Source organism: Podarcis liolepis (assembly GCF_965112155.1).
Source record: "Podarcis liolepis genome assembly, chromosome: 8".
Lineage (NCBI taxonomy): Eukaryota > Metazoa > Chordata > Lepidosauria > Squamata > Lacertidae > Podarcis > Podarcis liolepis.
This window is the reverse complement of record NC_139560.1, coordinates 33,602,561-33,610,782: the sequence shown is the minus strand read 5'-3', so window position 1 is coordinate 33,610,782 and position 8,222 is coordinate 33,602,561. Positions and strand designations below refer to the sequence as shown.

The following is an 8,222-nucleotide window of genomic DNA, read 5'->3' as shown; positions in this document are numbered from 1 at the left end:
ATTTAGATTAACCTTTCTGGTCGCTGCAAACCACATTGCCTTTCCCCCTGACCGTGATGTGCTACTCGGACTTATAATAACCATTTTGGATCATAGCAGTGGAACCAAAGCTGGCATTGAGCTGGCCTTCTGCTAAACTTTCATTTTTTTTAATAAGATATTTATTAAGATTTTCAAAGTGTTACAAAATAAAAATAAAAAAGTAAGAAAATACAAAATAAAAATAGTTAAAAACAACTCATTCTTTCCATTACTTATTTTTCATTAGCTTATTTCCCGGACTGCCTCCCTTTTTTGTATTCCAGTTCAGTTTGTTGGTTCAGCAAATCCTTACCCTCTTTATTTATCCTAGTCTTTAATCTTAAGCTATTGTAACATTAAATTTTTACCTATTTAATAATCCATTTTTCATATTCCTTTATAGTATTACAGCTGAAAACCCCTTAATTTCTATCCAACATCATTCTAACATTCATTAATTTTACAATATTTCTGTAAATAGTCTTTAAATTTCTTCCAATCTTCTTCCACCGACTCTTCTCCCTGGTCTCGGATTCTGCCAGTCATTTCCGCCAGTTCCATGTAGTCCATCACCTTCATGCCTTCTGCTAAACTTTCAAATGGAACCAAATTAGAAACATCACAGTTTGGGCTTATTTCACCTTTCTGTCTAAATAATAACAATATGAACAATTTTTGAAGTGCCCTGACAGAAAACCTAGTATTGACTGTGAATAATTCTCCCCTCCCAAATAATTTTTATTTGGTTTTACAAGTGCAAATTTATAACAATACCAAATATATATCCATATTTAGAGATTTCTCTGAATCTCCAGACTTCCCACCATCCCCTCCATGGGTCATATTGTCAGCGTTTTCAACTGCATATTATTTCATCATCCATATTTATATCTCTCCATATTTTCCATGGTATTTGTTGCACAACAAGTGTTACTAGAATCCTGCTAATGTTTTCATCTGCTTACAGTGGTCTCCTTAATAAATTACAAAACTTTCCTATTCTTTCTTAAAGTTTGGACTGTGAATAATTCTAACCAGAACTATGCAGCGTGTCTTGGTGTCCTCTTGTGTTTACTTTTTCCACAAGACAGATAACTGTGGCAAATAGAGGCTATGTATCAAAGACCTGTCCCTTCTCAGGTTTGGTAGGTTTATAAGTTGAGCTGCTGGGTGACTGCGGGAGGGTGTGCTTTGTCAGGGTGGCAGATGTACCCTCAGAGATCCTCAAGAGAGGATGGCCCAGAGGGGAGGGGAAGGCAAAATCGATCTCTTTCAGTCGCTGAGCTATTCTTCCATTTGTTCCTGCTTTTCATGACTGTAATTCCTGCTGCTCACGGCTATAATTAGAACTTTTAAATTTATAGCACATGCCTAAAGGCCTTGAGATGCTTGGGGGGAATTTAACTGAATCCATGATTTCTTCGGCAGGGACAGCTGCTACTGTGGTAGGAACGATTCTGAACTGAGAGGTCAACAGAAGATTCTGTGAAATGCTAAACGCCAAAAGAAGTAAGGATTAAAAAAAGAGACAAAAATGAAGACTTTTTAACTTTATCACTTATGGTTGTTATCAGGCATTGAAAAGCCACCCTGCACTGCACCCAAAATTAAAATTAGACTAGACTAGACAGGTCCAATGGCAGAATGATGAGATGGCCCCCAACTTGGATGACTTTAAAAGAGGATTAGACAAATGGATGAAGGAAAAAACTTTCATGGGCTACTCATGATGCTGGTTATGTTCTACTTCCAATGTCAGAGGTATTATGCCTCTGAGTACTAGTTCCTGGGGAAACAAGTTCATACCCCCTAACACCTTGAAGCCAAAATTCGAGACGCCATCTTCCTGGATGCCATCTTCCTTTTTTTTAATCACGAGAGCACGAAGTTGATTTCACACCACGGTCCCTCCCTAAAAGCGCCTTTTCAGACATATGCCCCAAAATGTGTGTTTTGAGGCACTGTGTGAGATCACAGCCCCCCCAAAGTGCTTCCCCTGGGAGAAATCATACCCACAAATTGCATGAGAATGTGGCAACCAATATGGCCGCTGTTCTCTAATGATAAAAAATGGGATGGTTTTTCTGGGACACTTGTGAAGCATGTAAGTTGGGACAGTACTGTTGCGCTCATGTCTAGTTCGCAAGCTTCTCAGAGGCATCTTGTTGGTCTCTGAGAACAGAATGTTAAACTAGATGGGCCTTTGGCCTGATCCATCAGGATCTTCTTCTGTTATAATGGCTTATAGGAAGAAAAGAGGGGAGGCACTTGAGGATCATTGTGAATCTGCTGTGCATGCAGAAAGTTTAGGTCCTGGAAGGTTTAGGCCCTAGCATCTTCAGGTATAGCTGGAAGAGACTTGTCTGAATCCCTGCAGCACTGCTACCAGGCAGTTCAGATGATACTGAGATAGATGGACCAGTGTTCTGACTCAGTTTAAGGCAGATTCCTGTGTCCCTTGCTCTGTTCAATTTACAGAAAGACCAGGTGGAATGGCCACTGATGGAGCAAATTCTAGGAGGAAGAAGCTGAGCGGTCCCAGCCAGACCATGATTATCAGCCACTTTTAGAACCAATGCACACTTTTTCCAGGCATGGAATCATGCCCGTGAGAGATGGCCACACCTCAATACGCACGGAGTAAAATGTAGAAATTGCTGCCTGGTGATCATGCAGAATTCCAGAAACCCGCCTGCAGTTCATGCCATGTCTTTATTACCTGCACACACATGCAAAAAGAGTAGACTACCATGTCTCACCTTAGCAAGTTGCTTTTGAAATTCCCATCAGTTCCCTCGTGATCTGCCACGAGGCATGGATGGTTCCTCTCTGTGAAATACAAACCCAACAGCTCACAGTATTTGGCAGAAGTTCTCCTGCATTTCCCCCTATTATTCTTCATCAATTACCAAGAGCAGTAATTAAATTTGAACATGATCAAAAGGGAGAGAAAAAATTGGAGAAATCATTGTGGAAAGGGTGGAGGTTATTTTGCTGCACTTAGCTGATTTCTGAGGTGGCCAAGGGATGTTTGTGTAGGTACTTTCAGTCTTCAAATCTGCACCCTGCAGCCTCTCTGGGTGCCTTCACTTCCTGAAAACCCCATGACATCCTCAGCTGGGCTTTTATGTATGTGCAGAGGGGAACCACACTGCCTATTGTGTGCCTTTTCAAGAGAGAAGCATTTTTATTTTTCAAAGAAATCAGCGCAGAAAGCTTTTTAAAATAATAATAATAATAATAATAATGGTAAAATGAAACCTTATCTTAAAAGCAAAGTCAGGGGGCACATCAGATGCTCAGTAGTCACCTTTTCAACTTCTCACACTTCATTTAAAATGAGGCAATTCCTCCCACAGGGTTTTTGGGGTTTTTTTAGATCAGGAGACATAGGCAGCAGGGGAGGCTGCAGAGTGTTTAATGGGAATAAAAGAACATGCACCACCCACAGCTGCTTCACAATGATATATTAAGTTCAATCCTGCACCTATTGAAAAGATAAAGAACGTCTAAAGCACCCTGAAAAAGAGGCAGAAAAACTGAAGTCTTGGGAGAAATTAGTGGTTGGGTGTATACAGAACTAGTTCATAGTTTGTTAGGTAAAGGTAAAGGGACCCCTGACCATTAGGTCCAGTCGTGGCCGACTCTGGGGTTGCGGCGCTCATCTCGCTTTATTGGCCGAGGGAGCCGGCGTACAGCTTCCGGGTCATGTGGCCAGCATGACTAAGCCGCTTCTGGCAAACCAGAGCAGCACACGGAAACACCGTTTACCTTCCCACTGGAGTGGTACCTATTTATCTACTTGCACTTTGACATGCTTTCGAACTGCTAGGTTGGCAGGAGCAGGGACTGAGCAACGGGAGCTCACCCCATCGCGGGGATTCGATCCACCGACCTTCTGATCGGCAAGCCCTAGGCTCTGTGGTTTAACCCACAGTGCCACCTGCATCCCTTCATAGTTTGTTAGAACCCGGCTATTGATTTCTAGAATGGAGAGCGGTGTTACATTTTTTAAAAAAGTGTTATATGATTATACAGCTGAGGGTGGAGCTGACAGAGTGAAATGGATCCGAGTCTTGCTATTTATGAACTTATGCACTCTACGAGATGGAATGGTTGCCACTTGCTGCTGCTATCCTGTTTTTACCCGCCCCCCCTTAATCCATTTCCCCACCCCATGATTGGAAATGTAACAGACAGGACTAAGCTTCTTACAGCACAATCAATGCATGTTGATTCAGAAGTAAGTTCCATCAGCGATAGATGGAAAGGCTGCATAACGATTTCTTTATCCACACAGAGATTCTCAAGCTAACCGAGTTATGATGGATGTTTGCTGGAGCACATGCCTTGCGTGGCATGTGGCAAACAGTAGTGGCTAGTGAGTTATTAGCAGTTATTGACATTTGTCAGCTTTCCGTGTTCTGTAGCAGGAAAACAGAAATGGCAGCAATCATGTCTAATTTAGCCTGCTATGATGTCAGGGCTTTGCGGACTCCCACTCATGTCAAGAAGCACCTAGAAAAGGTTTACAGATGTGTAGGAGGCAGTCAACTATGGCAGTGATGTTGCCAATGTTGCACATGGATCAACTAACGATTAAGCTATCAAAAGCAATCACTGGAGCTTACTGACAGCTGGCTCAATTGTTTGCACCTGTTTTCCCCCCGCATTACACATATGTCTGGAATGGATTACCCTGGATTGTGCTGGACACATTTCACCTTTCCCTATCATGATGTGCCAGAACAACATCTTTATGAAACCTGGGACTCGGAAAGGCAATAGGTATAGTACATCGTGTGCACCTCCTTATGGGAAGGACTCACTCGCAGAGATACCGGGGGGGGGGGGAACCCAACTGGACTCATCCCTTGACTCCAGCTCTGCTTTATAACCCCTCTGGATCTATCTATAATCTGATCTAGAAAACAGTGTCTAAAGCAAGGCCTGAGATTGGATCCTAACTCAGAGAAGGTCCCCCCCCTTCGACACTAGTGTAATACAAGACCATTTGTACTTCAGTATCCATTTTGACCAATAAAAGCAAGGACCTTGTTTCTGATTGGTTGGCCATGCAGTATACAGAGAAGAGTACTAGTATTTCCTAGGAAAGGGAGAGCTTCTAATGAGCAAGCAAAACCTCTCTGGCTCAAAACCCAAACGTTAAATGGCTACTTCATAACAGGAGACATAAAACCCCCAACAGTCTCTTTCCCTCCAAGACCATTTTTCTTTTGCAGGTGGGGTTCAAACATATACCAGTAGATTCAGGTTGCACAATTAAAGTGGGTTTAGTGCTCAGGTGCAAAATACTCCCTCCCTTCCCCCTCTCTCCACACACACACACACACACACACACACCCTTGCAGTAAGGAAAGTGATGTGGAAATGTGCTGGAAAATGTAGGATAACCATTACTTGACCAACCACTCAACCAGCTGGTGGTCTGGCTAGCCACTGTGAGAACAGAAGGCTGGATTAGATGGGCCTTTGGTCTGATCCAGCAAAACTCCTCTTCAGTGCTTATGTCATTGTATAACTTCCCTGCAGACAAATGCTCAGTAAGCAGTTGGGGTTACAAACTACCTCCCCACAAACTTTGTGCAAACAAATCACGATGAATGCTCAATAAACAGGTTGTGACATCTTTCTCTCTCTCACATGCACCCCTTTGGGATGTATTTTCCTTCCTTAATCAGAAGGCAAGAAACGGTTTCTCTCCCACACACTCTCGCCCTTCCTTTTGGGATGCCCTTTTCCTTCTGAATCACGAGACAAGGAATAGTTTCAGCAAAGGTCCCCAACTTAGCCATTGTGGATTCTTACATTGTTTGCCAGCTTGCTTCTAAGTTCCTTTCTTCCATTTTTGAACTCAGTGCTCTGCTGTTTTTAGGAAATACTCAATGTCCTGCCAATACTTCTGGAGAACAGCTACAGTACAGTTGTACCTTGGTTGTCGAACGCTGAAAACCTGGAAGTAAATGTTCTGGTTTTCGAACTTTTTTTGGAAGCCAAATTTCTGACGCAGTTTCCTCTTGAGTGCAGGAAGCTCCTGCAGCCAATTGGAAGCTGCGTCTTGGTTTTTGAATGGTTTCGGGAGTCGAACGGACTTCCGGAACGGATTACATTTGAGAACCAAGGTACCACTGTATTTGATATTCTCTCTCTCTGCTGAAAGGTTCTTTATGTGAGCCAGTGTGGTGTAGTGGTTAAGAGCGGTAGTCTCGTAATCTGGGGAACCGGGTTCGTGTCTCCGCTCCTCCACATGCAGCTGCTGGGTGACCTTGGGCTGGTCACACTTCTTTGAAGTCTCTCAGCCCCACTCACCTCACAGAGTGTTTGTTGTGGGGGAGGAAGGAAAAGGAGAATGTTAGCTGCTTTGAGACTCCTTCGGGTAGTGATAAAGTGGGATATCAAATCCAAACTCCTCTTCTTCTTCTTTGAACATGACGAGGACATCATGTTCATCACCTGTCTGATGTAGAAAATCCCTAACCCCACCCCCAGTTTCCAACTTGAGACTCTTCATTGAGTGCACTCCGCTCTCTGTTTTGGTAAATGGTACGTGCATGAAGTTAGTCCCAATCAATAGCTATCTTGTATCTATCCTGTTGTTTCTAATGAAATACTGCGTTTTGATGTGTTTTCCCCCTAAACCAGCTTTCATCTAAACTGAGAAAAAGAACAGCTTAGCTGCATTTTAAAGCCGTTTACACAACCAAGTTCACTGACAAACAGCTTTTACCGTCAAGACTTTTCTCCTGATGTTCCGTTGAAATCTACCCTTCTGCTACTTCAGCCCATTTGACACAGGGCTTATCCATACTGCCTCTTGTCGCGCTGCTTTCCCCCAGGGAAAACTATTCTGTAGTGCTCAAGCTACAGGTTTTCTCCAAACTGACATTTGCTCCGATTTAGCATGAAAGAGTGGGTTTTCCCTGAGAAAGGAGCGGGGAAGGGGAAAACTGCTCAGACCTGTGGATTCTAGGCACGGGGCTAGCAGAAGTGGGGGTGAGCTCCTAGGTCTTCCCTCTAGGGCAGCACAGAAAACGTCTTCTATGGTGAGTTCATGCAAGATCAGGCTATACACAATTATGAAGCAAAGCCTTTCATTTCATTTGATTTTTGTGTTGCTGTTAAACAATGAATGCCTTTGATAGCAAAATCCTTTGTATGTCTACCTGAGAAGTAATTCTTGCTAAGTTCATTGAGACTTGCTCCTAAGTAAGCGTGTAAGGAGTTGTAGCCTTAACCTGTTTATTTTCATTAGGGTGGATTTCCCCCCCCACCCAACAATGAGATCCAGGCCTGTCTGAAATACAGCAGCTGAAGTTTGCCAATGGTTTTCAAGAAAGCCAAACATGTGTTCAAAGCTCGATGGCTCTTGGCAGACACTTATGTTTTAAAGAAGCCCTGATGCCTTCTAGAAAACACAAAAAGACAGTCTGTTTGGAAATAATCTGCTTGTGTCACATTGAGTGAAATCTTAGCTCCTGTGAAGGCAAAGGAAAGTTTGTCATTCACTTTAATGGAGGCAGGCAGGACTCATTGCCCAGGCACATTTATTCTCATGGAGAGGACGTTCACACTTTGAAAACATCTTTTGCTTATTTAGCCCATTTATTTCCTTGTTCTATAGGACTCTATTTAACTAGATACAAAATTAAAATGAATTAACAACAGCACATTCCTATCCATGTCTACTCAGAAGTAAATCTAAACTGAATAGAGGTGCATAAGATTGTACTGTATAATCTTTCCCCCACAAAACCCAAACATACAAGGCTGTAATCTTCTACTCACTTACCTGAAAGGAAGTCCTGTTGATCTCACCTGGACTTACTTCTGAGCAGACACATATCTGCTTGTCTTTCCAGGCTCTAGCTGTCACCCAATGTCTCTCTTTCCCTGAAACAAATGAGGTGTACAGGGTCTTCCTTTTGTAGATCTTGACAGGTGACTGTTGCTCATGGATATTATTATTTTAAAAATGTGACAGGCTCTTAATGAAATGTCTACATCAGCAAATATAGGCTTTCAAAAGCTATTACAATAAATGTTTCATGTGTTAAAGGCATGCTGAATCTCCTGAGGATCACACCCAAAGATTTAGGAGGTGAGAGTCCGGGAGCTCTGGGTACTTCTTGATATGTTGAGGCCAGATCTGGTGACTCCTCTTCAATCAGGCGATGACACTT

The 8,222-nt window shown here is 42.8% G+C and overlaps 1 long non-coding RNA gene across 1 annotated transcript; it reads right to left on the bottom strand.

Annotated features, from left to right (window-relative positions):
- Nucleotides 1–1,035: 1,035 nt before the first annotated feature.
- On the bottom strand, nt 1,036–7,918 carry LOC310713686. Its single transcript, XR_014529406.1, has 3 exons — nt 7,832–7,918; nt 2,781–2,850; nt 1,036–1,514 (listed from the first exon to the last, which is right to left on the bottom strand). It is a non-coding gene; the product is annotated as an uncharacterized lncRNA (long non-coding RNA).
- Between the last annotated feature and the right edge of the window lie 304 nt (nt 7,919–8,222).